This window comes from Alosa sapidissima, chromosome 5 (genome assembly GCF_018492685.1).
Source record: "Alosa sapidissima isolate fAloSap1 chromosome 5, fAloSap1.pri, whole genome shotgun sequence".
Classification (NCBI taxonomy): Eukaryota; Metazoa; Chordata; class Actinopteri; order Clupeiformes; family Clupeidae; genus Alosa; species Alosa sapidissima.
Window position 1 is genome coordinate 32,629,716 of NC_055961.1, and position 22,313 is coordinate 32,652,028.

The following is a 22,313-nucleotide window of genomic DNA, read 5'->3' on the forward strand; positions in this document are numbered from 1 at the left end:
ACTTCTCACGCGGCCCTTTAGCTGCACTCTGTGGTAGGCTACGCCAGTAGTCCCGCCTCCCCACACACCATGCGACTGACAAGTGACTGACATGAGGGTTACTCTAAAGACCCGAGAGAGAGAGAGGGAGAGAGACGAGGAAAACAAACAAGCATTCAAATGGCATTTATCGCGGCCAGAAAAATTATCGAGCTAATTTTAATTATCATGCGATTAATTGATTTATTGAATATCGCGACAGGCCTAAATGTATGTCGAAGTTTTTTCCCGCGGAAGAGGCGGGATATGTGTAGACAACTGCCATATTGGTGTTACAAACTAGCCCAATGCATTTCTATGTAGAATTTTTTGAGTGCTGTGTCTCCTCATTAGAAAGTCTCTGAGGGGAACCTTGCCCTAGCCCTGGAGACTGGCCCATCTCTCGTGCTTCAGAGAGACGGTTCCCACGAACAAGGTCCTCTGTGACACCACACCACATCACAAACAAAACAGCCACTCTGTAGACACTGTCAGTTAGGTTGAAAAGATCTTGAGCCTCCGCCTGTTACAACACGCTACATGATCACAACATTGGTGGCTAGGTGTGGATTACGAAGAGCACATCCCAAGAGCATGCCGTTGGCGCCTACAAGGACTTCATGACCGGGTCAAGTTTGCTTTTATTACAGGCTTATTACATGTTAATAACTTGTTAATTAAAACATTTCTAGGTAGAGCCAAGGCTCCGGGCACATTGAAAACTGCATGAGTGGAACTCTTAAGGTGTTTTCATTAATCAGTGCAGGTTATAAGGGGACTTATTCTATGGGAAACTGATAACCCATCAGACAGCATTAATAACAATGAATTCCGAAGCGTATCTGTGAAATATTCGGGACCCAAATGTACCTAATTTCAGCGTGACTGGCCCTTTGTTTACACTGAAGAATTTCAAACACCAGAGAGCAATGAGATTAAAAACTCAGTTACCCAGGAGCACATGATCCCCCAAGACTGACAATCTGAGTCCTGTGTTTTCTGTGGGAGCGTCTCTGTCTCTCTCTCTTTCGATCTCTCTCACTCTCTCATTCACATGATTCAGCTCATGTGAGTCTTCCAGGTTACAAGGTTCTTCACCATGAGGAGGACAGTATCCATGTGTGTGTGTGTGTGTGTGTAAGTTATTTTATGTTCTGATGTTTTCAAGACATACAGTATGTATGCTTTGGCAACACTTTCTTTATGAATGGCATGGCAATAAAGCTTTCCTTTTTATTTGAATTTGAGAGAGAGAAAGGAAGGGGAGAGAGAAGAGAGAGTAAAGAACTATTAAAAATGTGAAAGAATGTGAAAAATTAATAAAGAATGAATGAAAGAACGTGGTAGAGTGAGAAAGTAAAAGAGCAATATCAAGATGGAGAGAGAGAGAGAGAGAGAAATCTATGTCTATCCCAGCCATGCATGTGTTTATTTCTCTGTTTGTTCATCCCCCCATCTGTGTGTCATTATTTGGGTCTGTGCAGCCCGGCTGTGTGTGGCAGGCCGTCTGACAGCCTCTTTGTTTTGTTTTTAATTACAGACACTACGGCAAATCCCAGCTATGGGGACATTAATTATCACATACTCATGAAAGTATGCTCCAAACCACCCTGCGATCCACGGCCACCGGTCCACACGCTGATCTCCGTGACATTAATAGATGTGTCCCATTGTTGTGGCTTTGCAATCAATTCATTTTATAGGAGACAAAGGAACATACAAAAGTCCATTCCATGGATTTGGCCCATGTTCCAACTTAGGCTATCAATCCCTGCAATTCTTGCAAGACCTCTCACATATCAAGACAACTGCTGTTCTATTCATTTTCCACTTTGCAGTGAGCAGCATAATGTACACATCACTGTATCTTCTTCTGCACGCACTGACACACACAGACAGCATGTACAACTACTATGCACACAGCATGCACCCACGCACATACATACTCATACACACACACACACACACACACACACACACGTTCACACACACACACACCACACACACACAATCGCACATGCAGTCAGATTTCCCTCCCTATTGCTGCCTCTCCGATGCATTTACTTCCAGACTCCCTTTAACACATAAAACATGTCTAACATATTAATCAAGCCTGTATGTACGGGCCTCTTGCACTGCCCTTCTGCTGATGCCAGACGACTCCGATTGGACAATGCTGTAGTCCTTGTCGGCCAATGGGGAGGGTCTGTGCCTCTCCTCTCCTAGCAACAAGACTCTTTCCTTTCTGCACGGCACAGATCGCAAACCGACACCCATAATATTACGACATGAATAATGGCAACTTAACGGCTTTGTAGTGGGGGGCAGGGAAGGAATGAGTTCTCTTTTTCCCTCCCTCTCCGATGGCCTCTCACTCGCTCACTCACCCTCTCTTTTCCCTCCTTCTCTTTCTTCCTCCCTGCCTCTGTCTCTCACAGTCTTTCTCTCTCCGTTTCCCCCCTCTCTCCCTCTCTCCCTCTCTCCCTCTCTCTTGGCTGCCTTAGCGTCTCTCCCTAAGAGCGCGCCGCCGGCTCCTGTTTCATCGTCTACTTAAAGGAGTAGTCCCGTCTATTTGGACGGTGGGTGTGCCGAGGCATTATGGGTAGGGGCATGTACCCGATGACCCCGCGGTACTGCAGCGGGTGGAGCTGTGGAGCTGCCTGTGTGCACTCACTCACAGCCACCGGCCTCATACAGCCCACTCTCAGCACTCCGCACATGGCCCGGCAAAAGAGGGGGGTGAAAAAGCTGTCTCTTAACATATTCCCAGTCTGCCTGACTGAACTCCAGATCACCGTTAGGAGAACGTTAGCAGAGCGTTAGGAGAGCATTAGGAGAGGAGGGATGTGAGAGCCAGGATGTTGTGGAGGACATACATTGTGGATGTCATTCAACATAATGTGCTACAATTATTCAAAATGCCTGTTGATGCCTCATGATGCCATTAAACACCCCTGTAATAAAGAGGCAAAGTGGTGTGTCCAAAGGAACTAAAATATATTGGAGACACATGAGAAAATATTTTTGCTGACACACACACACACACACACACACAAATTATATCTGGGCTTTAATGTACATGCACATCTGTCCGGAGGGTGACACTGCTAAGCATGTTATTGTTGGGATTATCCTTTGAGTGATTTTGACAGCTTTAGTCCCGTGGCAGAGGACTAGCTGTGAGAGAGCTCAACCCCCCCCCCCCCCCCCCCCCACACACACACACACAACAGGCACACACACCGTGTCAGAGTGGTGTACTTGACACATGACGGCTGGCGCTGCTGTGTCTCCGAGAGGCATCACAGGGTCCAGTCCTGGTGGCACGTCAGCGAGTCCTTGTCACCTTGTGGCCACCTCAAGTGAGAGAACACTGGACAGACTGATATAGAGGTACTTGACTTTTGTTGTACAAACAAAAAAAGAATGAAACTTGTACACAGGCAAGCACAAAAATATGCAACCACTCTATACAACAATGGAAAAGGCACATTTTCCAAGACAAAACATTTTTCCGCATTCTGTCCATGGCATTGTTTCAAAACTATGGCACATCCTTTTGATTAAGCGCAAATGTTTAAGGCTTGTTTATCTTTAGGCAGGTAGGGGGAAGAGGGAGGGGAGGTGGCTGTTTGGTGAGCTGCAGGTAGGAAACAGGTGCTTGCTGAGTCCTGATCCTCGGTGTCATCAGTGTGGAGCCGCAGGGGGGACAAAGGCGGCATTGAGAGGCTGCTCAGGTTCAGGACGAGAGGGATAGTCTTACAGAAAGGCCGCCAGTCGCTGCCAAGTCTTCATACAGAGGCTGCCTTCATCCCCTCCTCTACCTGGCCACTGTCGTCTAGGTACTTTCCTGTGTGTGTGTGTGTGTGTGTGAGAGAGAGAGAGAGTGTGTGTCCACACACACACACATACAGAGAAATGTGGAATCACTCGAAAACACAGTGACTAACAGAATCACAATAGGCCCTCTCTCTCTACATACCTGCCCCCATTCTCGTAATACTATTGCAATTTAATTCTATAATTTCCACTTCAATAGAGCAGAGACAATAACACATACAAGTGTGGACAGAGAGCCTCATTAATTTGACTTTGCTTCGGACTCAAAAATGTGAGTAAATTCGAGTCAAAAGGGGGAAAAGACTCAGAAGGTGACGAAGGTGTCGATCGCCACCACAATACCGTTTTCCCGCCAGTCACTGCCACTCCCACCCCTAGACTAAAGGGTTAAACTTCCCCTCGGTGCAGGGGCACTGTCCAACCTTAGGTGACCTTCCCTCCTACTCCTCCTCCTTCCTCTCCTCCTCCTGCTCTGCTCACCTCCGCTCCAGAGGAATTCTGCCGGTGGGGTTTTTAATATTCGCCTCCCGTTTGGCGGCGCGGCGTTAACGCGAGCTGACACCACAGATTAGCGCCAGACAGCAGGAATGTTGCGGCTCTTTTGTGCCACGTGGACCCAGGCCAAAATAACGCCTTTTTCGGACGGAAAAAGACAGCGGGAGACCTTCGCTGCACAACACTCGGCCGTGGAAATGAGGGGAGTGGGTCCTGAGATCCTGCCACGAAGGTGTGGCCCTGTGTCTCGGCTGGACAGAATGGTCAGAGAAACACAACGCACTTACCCCAGAGTTAGACAGTAAAGATATGCTGAAACAACTCCCTCACAACACTAACATCTTTTTTCATATCTATTGATTTTATTGATTGTATATTGATTTTCAGTACAGGGGGGCGTTAAAAAGCGTTTTACTTCGGGCTTTTCCAGGTGGCTGTAAGGTGAATAGGCAGACCTTGATCCCGACACGCGGCACATTTGATACCTCGGGGAAGCACCGGCCAGGATGGGAGGGTGATCAAGAGAGACAACCCCTGCAGGGTCGGCTGGGAAGCCCCGCTGGCTCCACTGCAAAGCCTCAGACACCTGGCATTTTGTTGGTGGTCAGGGTTGCCGCAGCAACCTGTCGAAGATTTCACCCGTTTCCCCCCGTGCCGAAGGAGAGCCGGCATTCCCGCTTCTTTAAGTGTCGCCTGCGGCGTGTGTGGTGTGAGTTTTCCGAGCGCACTGCACGCTTCGACCAAAAGTCCCTCCAAATCCAAATTTTGATGCTTCCTCTGCTTTCACAGAGAGGAGGACGGAGGGAAGGCTCGGACTTTCCCCGAGAGCTGAGGCGCAGAGAGAGGAGCTTAGCATGTGACTCGACAGTCTTTACCCATAGAGAGGAGCTTAGCATGTGACTCGACAGTCTTTACCCATAGATCTAAATCTAAGCCTCTGACTCCAGAGGATGAAAAAGTTCACAAAATCAACTGAGGAAGAAAAATAAAAAGGAGTTCACATACTTGGTGTTCTAAGTTGAGTCGAGACAAGACCTGTATGATACACACAGGCCACCATATAGATCAAGACATGAGGCAGGGGGGAGTGAAGGGCTTGGAAAAAAGGAGAGAGTATACAGAGACGAAAGAGAGAGGGAAAAGCCAAGGAAAGAGAGAGATAAGATGGGAGGAACATGGAGAAGGAGAAGAGAAGTGGAGCAGAGAGAGAGAGAGGAGGAGGAGGGGGGATAAAGAAATAAGAAGCCACTCACATTAAATGGGGTGAGTGTGGGGAGGCCAAGGGTAGGGAGGGAGGGAAAAAAGAAGAGAAATAAAAAAAAAGAGGAGTAGAGAGGCCCTCTGAGTGGTGGGGGCCAGAGAGAGGAGAGCAGACAGGGAGGCGGGAGAGAGATGGAGCAAGAGAGGGAAATGACTTTGTGTACAAAGAAAGGCAGACAGAACACACACACACAACAAACACACACGCGCACACACACACACACACACTGACATATAATACAACACACACATGCATTAACGTTTCCCAGAATGTATATGCAAAAATATTTCTTGTTTGCTAGCAGGCACATGGATAAATCCATTGGTTTGCATATGCAGGAGGTTTCTGCCCATCACGACAATCATGCGGGTCAAGTAGGAGTGCTGAGGCTGCAGCGCAGACTGTTTATTCAGCAGACGGCGTGTTGTGCATAAGATGAGCTGGTAGCGTGTTTGAATCTGTACACTTCACACGCCTCACCAAGCCACTCTTTAACCCAGACATAAATACATGTGGTCCATGGAAAAGTAGTCATAATAAGCCATTATAATGGCACACCACTGCAGGGATAAAGCAGAGGGAGAACTGCAGTGATAATACACTGAAAACATCATTTTAATTTGGAATGGAGTATGCAAATATACTAATAACATTTGTATTCCAGATTAGCATTCCCGTTTGCTTAAAGAATCACTGTGAGAGAATGAATTTGGGGTTTTGGAAAATCGACAAAAGAACACCTGTGATGCCTGTTAAATAACTTGAGAGACCACATTCAATAAAATGGGTTTGTCTCTGTGGAGACTCGAGACCCATTATACTGTATCTGTTGCTGTGCCTCTGCAAACAGGGAAAAATATCAGTACAGAGAGCAAGTAATTTAATGCATCACCAATTTTGCAAGGTGAGCAGATGCTAACCATACTGTAGCTAACGTTACCAATCAGAGATCCAGGTGTTTGAGGCAAGTGCAAGACAACAAGACAACAGTTAGTTACAAAACTGCCTGCCAAATACTACCTACTACACTTGCCAATTTTGCCAGTAAATACTTGCAATGCTACACTAAAAGCTAAAAGCTAAAAACGTACAGTTGCTTTGCACACTCTATTGTGCCTTTAAAATGGCCTTACAGGACCGCTCCTCAATACAACAAATACATTGATCTGAGGAATACATGCGCTACATATCCTAAGAACACTGACTTTGGCACATATGGATGGGATATTAAAAATAGGCAGGAGTTTAGATAAGGAACATGAACATGTGGTTATGGTTTATTGCTATGGCTGTGGTATGCAGTTACATGCCTGGGCCAGTGACTAAGGAACTGCCAGGATTTCAAGTAACAGGAGGCTTCTACTGTACATAAAGCATAGCACTGCACTGCTCACCACAATACAGTATTTGTACTGATTTGTGCTGTGAATTCTGCTGTGTTATCCAGGCTTCATACGTGCCACGTACTGCATGAGATGACTCTGCATGGACCCTACTGCCCAGGTGAAAAACGGTCAATAACTGAAAAAGTCATTATGCAACATTCATCACAAGTGATAGAATCTTAAAATAACAGTACAATTTTGAATGAAATTGAAAATGTAACCTGCGGTGGAGGTTGCATTGCGAGTCCTCCCCCGCTATACAACAGAAAGAAAACACCCCACTTGGCTCCATATCTATTGGCTCCATATCTCAGGCTGAGCAGTTTATGTTGTTCCGTCCAATTTGAAGTGAATAACTTCTGTGGTGAGCAAGATAGAGATAGATAGAGTGATACAGAAAGAGAGAACGTGTGTGAGAGAGAGTAAAAAGAGAGAGAGACACAGAATGGCATGGCCCCCAGGCGAATAGCACCGTTATCTGCATAATCATCTACATGGCAGTTGCACTCCATGTAAACCATGGCAATTATCAGCCGTGCCACTGACTCCTGCATCTCCCTGCCTATCTATGGCTGCATGCATGTTCAGCATGCTTAATGAGAAAACACAACAAATGGATTATAGTTGGCTGCCAATGCTATAGCGGCATGCAGGTGCACAAATCTGAGCATGTCCCATCTGTGTGTGAGAGAGAGAGAGAGAGAGAAAGAGAGGGAGAGGAAATATACTGCATGGTTAATGAGCATAATGCTCTTGTATACATGGTCCAGTGCTGCATATATACCTCCAAGATTAGTTGGAGTTTAGCCCCAGGCATTGAATTTGAGAATGCTCACTGACCCTTGACCTCTTCAGTGGGCTGTAGAATAGTATGTTCTTCTTTTTGTCCACTCACCGGTTATCTCTTTGTGCCACTTAAGTGGCAGAGGTCAGAAGGTCCAGGGCCAAGAGAGTAAAACGTACCCTTTAAACAGAGTGCAGAGCTTCCACGGTTGAAATCCAACCCAGAGGCTATGTATATGTATGTATGTATGTATGTATGTATGCACTATGCAGCAGTGTGTTAAGCATTGAATGTGATCTGTTCAAGAGTTTGCCACAAAGATACTTTTTTTTACAATAAAACATGAATTCAGAATGGTCAGTATATTGCTTTATTTGGAAACATTCAAATATACATTAGCATACAGTTTCTAAGCTCTATATATGTTGCCATGCAATCACCTGTAATTAATTTGTCTCCAAAGACACAGCAGGCAATAGTAACTGAAAGAGGACTCTACAACTGCAACACATCCTTTCCTGTAATTTACTTACTGTACTTGCTGGGCTCTTTCATGGGGAGAGAAGACAATCTGCAAATCTGTGTGTCTTTCTAGTACAGTGGGTTTGAAAAATGGCCAAAGAAAAGTCACTATGACCACTGCACCTTATGTTAAACCACAAATTGGGGTGAGAATGTCTGGCATTGGACAAAATGGGCTTTCTATTCCCTGCATTTTCTTGGCAACAATTTTCTAGATTAGTTGCTTTAACAAGCACATTTTTCTGTGGAAGACAATATGAAGCACAACAGAGCATTGGGCTTCTTAATTGTTTAAAAGCCATCTGGCCATCTCCACTGAGACGAACCCCTTTGATAAAAATCAACTGTTGGAACAGAAATAAATACAGATTTTCTCTAACGTTAAAAAGTTTAGCTTTCTCAAATAGCCTTTCCTTACTGCCTGGTTCTGCAAAACTTAATGGTTCAATAGATCATTTTGGTCAGAATCATTTGTTACCACTAAATTGCTCAGCCAAAAGACTAAATTAAATTTTTGAGTTACATGAAAAAGATTTCAATTGTTTGGGCTCCCTTGTATCAATTATGTTTAATCAAGGTCCATCCTTTTGCACGTTTTAAATGATTACTTTTATGATTTTACACTCTGCCAGACCAAGCTTGTCTCCGTTTCAGAAGAGTATTTGATGGCTATATCTCCATTAAATCTTTATGTTATTTTTACTTTTGCTTTCATGAGCAGTGATTTTATTGCTTGTGCATGTCTCCAACCATCGGAAATGTACATAGCATGAACAGACAGATTTAGATGGAATGCCTTCCTCCCAAATAATACTAATTCACAGGACGCGCATGTCCCAGTCGAGGCATGTTCACCACGCATGGGGGTGAGGATTTCTCAGGAGCATCACTTTTCAGTTCCCTTTCCGTTAGCTTCATCATCTGCTGATCCGTTAGCCTGACCTGGGTTTACCCAAGTGTCTATGTGTAGCGCAAGGTGTTTGGTGCGACAGCTATTTGCCACCCATGGGGAACACAGTGGAAAAGACACCAGAGAGGAGAGTATTTATGTAAACAAGCTCAAAACAGAACATCCCTCCAGTTAACACAGACAGACTAAAAGAAAGAAACATAAGCTTTACTTTGAATAAAAAATATGTACATTTTTTGTCTGTTTGTCTCTTGATCTTGCTTTAGGTATTCTGAAGAAATGTTGATCTGTGAAGTCATGTGGCTTGTGAGGAGTGTCAGATAACTGACAGAATATTAATTTAACTTGAGTCTGAAGTTTGATTGCAGTCAGTCTGACTTCCATTGCATAGTGCAGTGCCTGTACAAACCATGCTCATTCCTGTAGAAAACCCGTAGCCCAGTTACATGCCTGCCGGTGGCCCTTCTTTAAAAATGGCATGATAGTTGGAAAAAACATAAATTCAACAAAGCATTCCATTATGCTTGTAAACATTCAATAAAAAGGATTTACGTTTTTACAGATCAAAGATCGTTTAACACTAACAGCTGTTTTGACATAGGGCTAATATTATGTTTAATTCAAGAGCTTGATGAAAGAAATGCTCCTTATGAGTGTCATACTCTGAAACTGCCCTTAAATTCGGGACTGTGCAGTTACAATTGTCGCTTCTTTATTCTATGTACAAAGAAAGTCCAAAGTATTCAAAGTATGACCGGTATGCTTGGAGTGACAGCATCCTGGTGTTAGTTGTTGAGGTCAAGATTCACTGAATGTTTTTATGAAAGCAAACCGCATTCAGAGGAGGTCTCTGTATTATTGAGATCAGATATTATTTATTTTCTGATCAATGCTTCTTTAAACCATACATTTAGAATTTCTTATCCAAACAATGTCAAACTCGACACTGCACTCACCCACCATTGATTAGCTTGCTTGCAAATGCTGTTGTCCATGACCTGGCAGTTCTATGTGGCAAGCGGTTTTAACATACCTTATGGCTAACCGCCTACACTGGGTAAACTTGAAAGCAGAGCTTACCATTGTGTGTGCATCCATGGCAAGCTGTTTTAACCTTTACATGTAGGCTATTATGCATAGGAGCAATGAGATATTGATAGTAAATTGAATATAACAGTTAAATTTCCTGTTCAAATTTGTCTTATCAATGAAAAAGCAATTCATGCTTTAGACCATTTTAATTTAAATACAAAGTACCAGTTCAGGCACCGTTACGGCACCGGCACCGTTTTAAAAAGTATCGATTTAGCACCGGTATCGGATAAAACCCAAACGATACCCAACCCTAGTCAAAAAAGACGTGACCCAGCAAGAATTTATTCTATGACCCTCCAAAGTGATTGAGAAAAACGCATGACCCTCCCAAACAATTTATTGATGCCTTCTGTACTGGGTCAATTTGGGAGCTTGCATGCTACCACTCAAAGTGTAAAAGGCTGTCGTTTGCACAATTTCACAAATAATCACCGGGACCGAAACATACCTGTCAACTTTTTCCGGGTTTATCACGTAGCCTATTTTAACTTTTCCCCCCGCTGTCTTAGGAGGAGCTGCAGGGCCGTCGCAAGGGGGTGCGAGGCCCTGTGCGAACTTGACAGGTGCGAGGCCCTTTTCACTTACGTGCATGAAATCATGCGATAGCTTACTTTACACGTAGGCTAGCCTACTGTCGGTGCATTTTAATAGTAGGCTAATAGGCTACACCAGCTTGTCTTTAAGAGGGGAAATTGTATAGCCTATAACATTAGCTGAGTCACATATTTGGCCATAAGCCGTTTATCATAGGGTACATCACGAAACCAAACTAGTGTAACAAGGGCGAACACTGTGCTGAACGCTATTTGTCAATGAGCAGAAACACACATGACATTCAAACTATTGATAAGATGTGCACTATAGAAACTGGTCTGTAGGCTAACATTGGACAAATAAATGACATTGACTCGCCATATCCTGACTCAGAAAAAAATATATTGCTTACCTTGCCGCAAACTCAGCAATGAAATCATAGGCCAGCTTGCAGGTAGCCTAACGTCTTTTTTTTAATTCAGAGAAGGGTGAGCCCACTAGTCTCTCCTGTGACATAGAGGTGCACAAATAGTTTTTAATAGCCTATTCAACTTCGAAAAGCTTCGTTCACCCGATGCCAGTCACTGATCGCAATTTCAAAGATCGGGAAGGTTTGTTCAAACTTTTTTCAAAATTTTAAATGCAGGAGCCTTATCTGTCCCCTTTGGAATTATATCTCGAGCCTATTATGAGGTCCAGTGCGTGTCCTGGGATTCGGACGTGCCGGGTGGTTATGAGGAGCAATATGAGAGAGAAATTTGATGATCATTGATCGTTGTTTTGGGACGTTAGCCTCGTTATGCTTTAGACTACAATAGGCGTTAATGAAGAATAAACGCTTAATGTCATCTTTGGCCAGGTGCGAGGGCCATCAGACGCGAGGCCCTGGGCAATGGCCCAAATTTTGCTGTTTTCATGAATACAAAAGTTGGGTGACCCTCCCTCCTAGACTAAAAAAAGTTGGGTGACCCTCCCCACAACAAAGAAAAAAAAGACATGACCCTCCTCTATTTTCCTCTGGTGGTCCATTCCATAAATACCGAACGGTCCCTTAAATGTTGACCATGACCTGGCAGTTCCATGGCAAGCTGTTTTAACATACCTTATGACAAGCCGCCTACACTGGATAAACTTGAAAGCAGAGCTTATTTAAATGTATTATGTGTAATTAGATATCGATAGTAAATTGAATATAACAGTTCAATTTCATGTTCAAAATTGTCTTATCAATAATAAAAAAAGCAATTCATGCTTTAGACCATTTTATTGTAAAAACAAAGTACCGGTTTAGGCACCGTTTTGGCACCGGCACCGTTTTAAAAGATCGATTATCGATCACCGTTAAAATCGTTAAAAGATCGTTAAAAGATCGATTTATTGATTTAGCACCGGTATTGGATAAAACCCAAACGATACTCAACCCTAGTTAGAAAAATTATAGTGGTTACTATGCTAAAAAAGTGTTTGCTATGTTGGTTGCTAGGGTAATCAGGTTGCTAAGGCGGTTGCTAGGTTGACATAATGATAGTGGTTGCCAGGTTATTACTAGGGTACTTGAGATGGTTGCTAGGGTAAATATGGTGGTTGCTATGCTAATTAAAGTGGTTGCTAGGGTAACTTAGATGGTTGTTAAGGAGTTGCTAAGGTAATCATAGTGGTTGCTTTGCTAAAACAAAGTGGTTGCGAACTTTTTTAAATAATAGTAAAAAAAAGGTAATTAAAATTGGGAGAGATAGAAAGACCAAAAGAGATAAAGTGAAGAAAGAGAAGCAGTGAAAGAAAGTGGGGAAGAGAGAATGATAAGACGTCGAGAAAGAGAGCCTTAGGGGAGAACTGCTACAATTGTAAAATCGGTACAAATATAACAGTGTTTTATTCTCAAGATATGATTATGGAAACTTAAATAGACACATATCATACAATTATCTACATATACAATTATCTACAATCTACAGCCATCCAAATATGAATGGTCTAGTATATGTAGATAATTGTATGACACGTGTCAAAGAAACACCTTTATTGCCTTTACTTTGTTCATGGCAATGCAGTAAAAAGTTGTAGAGAATCATGAGTGCAGACACCATAGGCACACACAGGCTAATACGTAAACTCGGGTCAAGTCAGGTCAGATCAGTTCCTGTCACAGATATGGAGCGCAGAAAGGTCATTTTTAATCACTAAATTAAATGCTAAATGCCATTTATTTCTGTAAGGCGTACACCACATATGTCTGTAAATTGCTCAGCCTCAGAGAATCCCTCCACCATGGCAATGGTATTGCCAGATTCAGGACAGTCTGCCCTACACACACATGAAATGCACGTAGAGCTATGAGCTTGCTGTGGTGAGATACATGTCAAAATATAAGATTTTTTATAATAAGCTTTTTATATTTTAATTCTTTAAAAATAAAAATAAAATCAATGCTAGTACTAATACATGAAATGATGGCAGATCTGGATAGCCTAGACTCCGCTGAAAAAAACCAACAACAATATATAGCATGTGTGTATGGCACTTAAAATGACCAGAATAAATCCTTATGAATAAAGGTAGTGAAAATGTCCTAAAAACAGCTTAGGGTTCTAAGGGTTAATATGAAAATTAGGCATGATCTAATTAAATAACAAAATCTGTATTTGGATAGAGCCAGGTTCAAAATTGTTTTTATTGTGTTGACATATTAGATGAAAAGTATTTTACAGAGGGAATTATGGATATCTCTTTTAGTTATTCAGTAAATCAAAAAATACTGCCAATAGCCTTAAAAATCCATTTTCGCAATGTTTTTAAGAATAAAATATCATATAAATCAGGCTAGGAATAATATACCAACAAACCTCTCTAAAACAGCCTTAAAAATATAGTTAGAAAGTTTGGTGTATGTAGAAGTGGAGATTTCGTTCTCAGAGTGGGAGAGGAAACTCATTTTGAGAAAACAGCCTTGAAACAAGCCAATGAGATTCCATTCTCAGCCTAGACTCGCCTTTGAACTTTCGCGATTGGTTGCTGATACAAAGGAAGTGTCCAAATTTGGATTGCATTGCATCATGCAGGAGAGAGAGAGAGAGAGAGAGAGAGAGAGAGAGCTTTACAACTACACCGGACAGCGGTAGTGCATGCAAACTTAGAATGCTAACTTTTGGTGAATTTAGGATAAATATACAGGCGCAAGTAGACAAAATGTTATGAAATAAACACCTAAATATGTAAATTAAACTTTGTTGTAGTAGTCCAGCCCAAAGTCTCGAAATACAACACACTAGTAAAAGATTTCTATTTGAAAAAAGTTTTATATCTCATAATTATACCCATTACATTTAATCAAATGACAGCAAAGAAAAGTACATAATTTCACTGTTGTTTATATTTTGTTAATGTTGGGGGCATTGCTGTGAACTACCAGCATCAGACTGTATACATTTCTCATAATGAAACAAGATCAAATGTTTAGATAGTATGCAAATACAAATGAATATAAAGAAAAACATTTTTGTATTTCCATTTTCATTTAATTATATATGCCAGTCTAGTATTTCATTGCTCATCTGAATCAAAATAGGATGTAAGAACCCACTGCAGTACTAAAAAACTCCTGCCAAATTCTACACACCAAATCATGCCACAGTGTAGTTTAGGATCCATTTTGAGTTGTTAGGCCAAACATTTCACTCTTCCTAGCTCACATTTTATTTATTTATTTAGTAAACACTTTTCAAGTGCTCCTGCTAAGCACATAAGTGCAGCTAAGGCGATCCAATGTTTCTTGAGAACTGCTCTGAGACGAATACAAGTTTCAATTCATGCCCTTTGGAACATAGACCCTTCGTAATGGCTAACTCTACTGCACGAAGGCTAGCTTTTCTGAAAATGCCCAGAATCAGTTACCACATCCAAATTGGATGGATCCAAATCAATCTTATATATTTCAAGTTGGGCAAATGGTTCTTTTCAAACAAACAGGCAAACGTCATGTTTTTTTGTCATTTTAACATTGCCAGGATATTGAGGGCTGCACTATGCGACACACCGGGATGAATAGATTAGACCAACAGAAGCCAAAGACATCCACCTCTTGTTTGAAAGAGAATGCACGTGTGTGCTCATATAAAGTGAACTGATATGACAATGACCTGATGACCTGATGATGAGTCTATAGCGACCACTTGCATCCTCAGGCTACCAGTCCAACAGCTCACTGTGATGGAGATGTCTCCCCAAGGGAATAATGAGTCTGGACAAAATACCTTAGACATTTCTTTAACTATGATCTTCAGCTTTTGTTGTATCAGAAGAAGAAACCATTCCTCTCCTTGTGTGTCTATGTGTGAGTGTGTATTTATTTCTTTTCCACTGTGACTGAACTGCTTTGAATATGACATTGAGTATTCTTAAGTACAATTATGATATAGTCACAGTATATTATGACTATTTTTTTATTTGAACAAGTCTCAACAGGCTCTTAATTATTTTTATATCAGGTGATATGGTGCAGCCATGGTCAACATTACACATTTACATTACAGTAATTGTGCTCATCTACTGAGTGGAAACCCGTCAAGACTCATTTCACACTGAGCAAATGTACATCTGTATGTGAAGTATGCCATGAGAGGGAGAGAGAGAGTGCTCTGCAGTGTACTGTGCGTGACTCTTAGCGTCGCCACACCCTTAAGTCCTTCATCCTTTCCTTCCTCTCTTTCCTCCCCTCCCAAAGGCCATCAATCTCCTCAGAGCAACATGTCTGAGAGCCACGTCAATAAGGGTGGCCTGTTTGGGTCTCCAATTAACTCGAACGCTGCACTTTTGAAATGCTTCACTAAAGGGAAGAGGAGAGATACTGTAGACTTCTCTGCTTAGTCTGTCTGCCTCTCCACCCTCTCCATGTTTGAGTACTGACTGTCCACTAGCCTACTGTTTTAGCACATATGCATATCCCTTTCCTCCCTCCCACAGCCTGGATTGTGGCCGTACTTAATACTTAATACTTGACCATAGCTGTAACCCTATTACTTCAACCTATTCTTGCGATATAGTTTTTATATTACTTTGTCTACATTATTCTCTTATATGTCCATATTTATATTATGCTGGTCTCTAGACTTTACTGTTGCACTTACTTATTTGCACCATCACCATGACACTTACTCTCAGAGCACTTTACCATGCATACAGAATTTCAGGCTCAGTCCCTGCCCTGTCACTGCAAGCGCCTCATGCTTGGTCCTTGCATCCTTAAGCACACTATGTGGATATTTGATTTAGTTTATTTAATATTTAGTATTTTAGTATTTGTTATCTTCTACTGTCTCTATTGTGCAGTGGAGTTTGCTATATTTATATACTTATATTACTTGTTCTGCTGTAAGTGTATGTTGTGTGTGTCTGTATGCTGAGACCTTGAATTTCCCCTTGGGGATCAATAAAGTATCTATCTATCTATCTGCTCCCTTTAACACATGGGCGTAGCAAATCAGCCAACAACCTTTGTACCCAGTAGTGCTCTACAAATAAATGTAAATATATATTACAAAATTAATTAAGTAAAAGTTAAATGTTTTCAGCAGGTTCACAAACACATGGATCATTGATTGATTCATTTATTAATTAATTTCTTCCTTATAACCATTTGCACAATTTAAATGTCCACACAATGGGATTATTATTTTAAACTCTTTAGATTTTAAAGCTTTTTTATGAACTTCTGATACTGTGACATTATTGGAAAGCTCCATTTCTAACTTGACAGGTCCATTGATTCTTGCTTCCCACAAGTACATCAATTCTCCTTGGATTGCATGTACAGTATATGCATATAAATGAACCTGAACAGGTGATATGAGGGTACTTAAAAATAGCATATCCTGGATCTTCGACCGGAACAGATTATGAGGTTTCACTTGTAAATAAATTATTTCACTTGAAAATAAATGTGACTGTGAGTTAGTGATCTTAATTGTAACAGTGGGGACCAGATGACTTTGCCTTTCAGATCTGTACATACACTGACTACTGCTACTGTAAGTAGTCTACAAAGATTCATAAACATAAACAGAAGCATAAGAAGTCATTCAGTTGTTGAATAGATTAGTCATGTATTCACTCAAATATACTATTTAACTGGGCAAACTCAGAACACAGGTTAATTCATGTTTTGCAAGAGCCCCTGTAACTGAGATGACAACAAGTTTTGTAAACAATGTAAATAAATTATAGTTGTATATAATTATATGAAATCTATAGACAAAGCTGCAGCAGTAGTTAGACAGCTAGTTTTACTACACACAAACAAAACTCGAATGATAAATCATGCAAATACAGGCGTTTCTACTTAGCATAATGATTGTTGTCGACTAACACTGCATTTTTTGTTTTGGTTATTATGGTTTTTGGTTATTATGTGTTTAAACAAAAAGATCTTGCTTCAACATTCACTGTGAGAAAGATAAGATATGGAAGTAACATTACATTTGTATTCCTGAAGTTAATGTCACAAATGTTTCTTATACATCAGTTCAGTTTTTTAGTTTATAGCAAAAATGCCATATTACTTCATCTTTATGATCGATTCACTCTTTTATAAATTCATCAGCTGCTCTTTTTGCTTGAAAAATTTGCAATATACAGTATTTGATTCATTGTTTCTTAAATGAATAATGGCATCTTCAAAATGTTTTAAAGTACGCAAGACTACAATAGCTGTCCTCAGATTTTATTTTTATCTATAGGAGAATTCAAAATCATCTCCCAGTCATATCCGATGTCAGAAATCAGATGTATACATAGCAGTTGACAAATCTTGACAAAAGTGTAATTCCAGCGAAAATTGACCCAAGGGTGTTTTTCTGCATTAAAACACATCAAATAAGCCGTGGAGAAGGCCTATTTTTTGTTGACCAACCACTACTCTTGAATTTCCCCTTGGGGATCAATAAAGTATCTATCTATCTATCTATCTATCTATCTATCTATCTATCTATCTATCTATCTATCTACAGAGCTTGCTATAGCTATAGCCCCAAATAGCAAACAGTGGATTACCTAAGGGCCATGAGCGAAATGCTTCCCAAATAGCATTTTTTTAACCAGTAATATTGTTCAAAACAGAATCAAACCTCGTCAGTAGCTTGCTCAGGGTAGGCCTACACATAAAACGAAACACCAACAATTAGCGAACCCGGAGTTTATCGCTGGAATTACACTTTAAAAGACTGTAGACCCTTTTTATAACTTTTCTGCTTTCACAAAGACTTTACAGTCTATGATATTAATCAATTAATTAACCTTATGACATAACATTTCACAGAATTGGTTTTCCACATTTATCACAATATCAAAATGTAACTAAATCGAAATGAAGAATTATATCTAAAACCCACTGGTATACATATAAGAGAAAAAAAAGGTTTGTGTTGATCACCTGATAATATTATAAATTTGTGATGCATGAAGCACTTTAGTCTCATTGACATGACTGGCAAGACTGTAAACAGTATGGATGATCCTAGAGAGCTGTTTAAAGCTTATCCTAATAAGAACTATAATCATGGGCAGTCGTTTCTCATCCACAACTCATGTAATCCTAGTATCAGTGATAAAGAATACTGGTCAGCTCTCACACTGTCTGGTGTAACAGTACCGTATGAGGACTTTCTTCCTGGAAATGCTCCTCTCGCTCTCTCTCTGCAGCTCTAGGCTAAACTGCACGGCAGGCATGCCACACAGATGTTTCCAGCTGATTCACAGCAGAGGAGGAGAAAAAAAACTTCTTTCATTTTGAAGGTTGATATGGTGGCAGGAGTAATAATAAAGTATTGGATTTTTAATATCTTGGCCTTTACTAGTGCATGCCATGATGCTGTTGTCACTGTTACTGTAATTGAAGCACTGGAGGGCATGCTTTTGCTTTTAGAAGATCTATTTCTGGTGTATTTCTGGCGATCAAGGCCTCCTTTCTAAGTATTACACAAGAATAGCCGAGACACAAACACACACACACACACACACACACACAGACACTTGCAGGCAGCTGTTCATTTACCTGCAAGTAGACACAGCCCTTTATAGTCGCTCACTCAAAATGGAGGACTAGAGGACAAGATGATGTCACCACCCAAGAGGGGAAGACAAAAATGGTTGAACTTATTCAAGCCATGCAGGTTTGTATATAGCCACAGTCATAACATCACGCCTGAAAGCCAGGCAAAAATAAGGAGATCCTAAAGGCTTGAGATCACTGGACTGAATGATCTCTCTCTCAACCCAACTCAACTGAATGACTGAATGCTTGAAATCAAAGCTGAAGCTGCTGGTAATCCACTGGGTCAGTTTTTGGCCAATGTTACTGGGCAACATTCTCATCAAAGGTGAATGGGGTGAAACAAAGGTGAAGGGGTAGAAGTGATAGATTGTTGCCAATTACAAGTCACCATGGCCATGTAAAGTTTCTCAGTAACATTGTTCAATTACGTTACAGCTAAAACTGCCTTCTCTGTCATTAGTTTTGCTATAACCTTAACTCTTATTCCACTTCAGAGGTAAGTCATAGCTTTGATTGCAGGAAAACACAATGTGTGTTGACAAAGGCAGAACCAAAAGGTCTCTATGAATGTCTGTATTACCGATCAATCCAAATCCAAAGTAAAGGATACTGATGTAGAGGGCTACATAAATGGAAACAACACGTGCATCAATGGTTGCCAAGAATTTTCTGCCATGCAAAAGTACAAACAGAACAGGCAACTGGATTCATGTAATTCCACATTTCAGTGTCCCTTGGTTTGCCCATAGCTCAAGTGTATGACCATAACACATTTTTGGAATGATTTTAAAATCTTTTGCCATATGAATGTACATAATGTGAAGTATTATGACATGACTGTAGAACTAATTCAGACCCATATTACTTCTTCTGGCTCTGCCACATCCACACAGACTGAGATGGAAAACAATCACTTTTGTTTAATATGGAGCAGATATGGAGTCTTGTTACTTATGCATTGCCGTTCCATTATATTCATCCACTGCAATCCCCGTGGCCTCTACAGCCTATGAGGGACTTGGCCATGTAAACATGTGTGTGTATGAGTGAGTGTGAACAAACACACACACACACACACACACCACACACCACACACACACACACAAAGAGGAGGGCATGGGAGTAGTGAGGGGGCTGCATGTTGACAAGCATGAGGGATCCATCAGATGAGAAGATAAGCCCACAGACCTGCATGCAGAGCGGATTAAAATAGCAGGTAAGCAGCTCCATTCCAGAGCAGTACAGTCTTCACTGAGCAGATAAGATTATCGTTGCATTCTAGGGGCTAACAAAACATATGTCCATACTAGCAGGCACCAATCTCTTAATCCACGGACCAAGGAGACAGTATAAATGATAAGGGCGACCTGGAGCGTCCTTTTGTCCTACACCATTTCAAGAGCAATAAGCAATCTAGCTACTAGTGGCAATATGGCCACCAATGTATCTCAGTTGAGGATATGCAAATCACAAGGGGAAAATGAGCAGGATATTCATTTGTTCAACTGATAAGGATGTGAGCGCGTATGCATGCACACATTAGCATAAACACACATACACACACGGACAGAAGTTTATCAAACTTTTATGATGATACCACAGTGATCTTTGATGTCAGCCTTTCTGAGGCTCTGCTTGTATTTTTTTTCCCTTTTTGGCTAATAAGCTTAAATCTGCAGAGCGGTCATTGCTTTGCCTGGGCCAGTCTTTAATCCCTTCTTTGATGATACATTAAGCACTGAAAGGGAAGTCATTGAAAGGTCCGCCGTAGGCCCCAGGATGTCTAAGGACTTCGCCAGTCATCTGGGACCTGGGAAAAGCCCAGAACAATGGCAGGAGTATCAGGCGCTTTTCTTCAAACACTTTACAGGCAGCCCCGGGAGCTGTCTGATCCATCTGTCTATCGGACAAATACACACACATACATACAAACACACAAAGGTTTATACTGATCCTTAAATAGATCAATACATGAATATGTGTTGGGGAAGTTATTTTTGAAATTTAACAGATTGAGGATTACTAGTTACCCTGTTAAAATACAACCATTTTAATTATTTAACTAACAACTAAGGTAACTTATTAGATCTGAATACTTTTGTAAATGAAAACAACATCACCAATCAGAAACATTCCAAATTTGAGAATATAGTGCAGAATGGAGTCTGTCTAGATGGCAGAAAGATGTGCTGTAAAGCAACAGAATGGATATTTATTATATAACAGCACATTATTCTACATATGTATAGCTTTTTACTGAAAATAATATATGCAGATGAAATATATCCCTTTGTAATCAGCAACATTTTGATTGCTAATTGTAACTGCAGTTTTACATTTATTACAGCTAAATTACAATTTCTCTCCTCAACTCTATCTTGAAGATTACAATTGTATTCATTTTGTAATTGAATTACACAACTCCCCTTCCATGCAACTAGTTACTCCTATGCAAACCCTAATGCATACAGTATATACACACTGATGTATATCAAGCCTGAAGTATATGGATTTCCAGTCTCCATTTCCATACTTACTACAAATTTCCATGGGCACACTCTCTCTCACACACACACACGCACACACTCACTCACTCACTCACTCACTCACTCACACACACTACACAAACATAAGCACAATTCAGACTAGAACAGATCCAATCAATACTGTTTCGACTGAGAGCAGCTGTTGGAATGGATCTAAGAACACCAGTCTGCTGTCGCCATGGTGACACCACCGTACGGACAGCTGCAGAGGGATGATGGGAAGAGAAAGAGAGAGAGAGGGCTGGAAAATGGAGTCCAGTGTTATTGAATTTCTCACAGACAGCAAGAACATCCCATCTGTTCATTGGGCCCGCAGGCTGTAGGACTGTAAACCTGTGTTCTATTGCCTGGGGGAAACACATAAGAAATGTTAAAGATGTTAGCCTATTGGTCACACTTGCCGTTAATACACCAATCTATTGTAATTATGACAAATTAGTCACACTGTGTGGGCCGAAGTTAGCTTAACTAAATAATTGCCGTGTAATTGTACATTAACTATACAACATTACAAGTGTGGAGAAACTATTAATTGGGTTAGGGGCCCAGAAGAATTAGGAATGGCTAAAAAGGATCAGGTTTTGGTTTCACTTTTTCCTTGTTTTTTTTCATGCTTATTAGTGTGTGTAAAAAAGTGACAAAAGGTGATGTTTTGTGAGAGTTAATTGCTTACTTTTAATGCATATCTTGTGGTTCACCTATTACAAAGGGAAATGTTTAGAACTGGACAATAAAAGCATCTCTGCACTAATCCATCCACCCATCCAGTCAAGTGTTTCTTTAGTGTAGAGATGAAGTGCTGCACACAAGTAGTGGAGCTGCTGGAATGTTGGCACTGGGGAAATGTCATTTTCACATTCATTGGGCCTTTTCACTCTA

General features: G+C 41.0%; 1 long non-coding RNA gene across 1 annotated transcript in view; it reads right to left on the bottom strand.

The window, feature by feature from the left end:
• Window positions 1-110: 110 nt before the first annotated feature.
• The window catches only part of LOC121708894, a 25,686-nt gene continuing 3,483 nt past the window's right edge, over window positions 111-22,313 (bottom strand). The window contains exons 2-3 of the long non-coding RNA XR_006031798.1: window positions 15,867-15,871; window positions 111-243 (exon numbers count right to left, since the gene is read on the bottom strand). This is a non-coding gene — a long non-coding RNA (uncharacterized LOC121708894). The remainder of the gene's footprint in view (window positions 244-15,866; window positions 15,872-22,313) is intronic.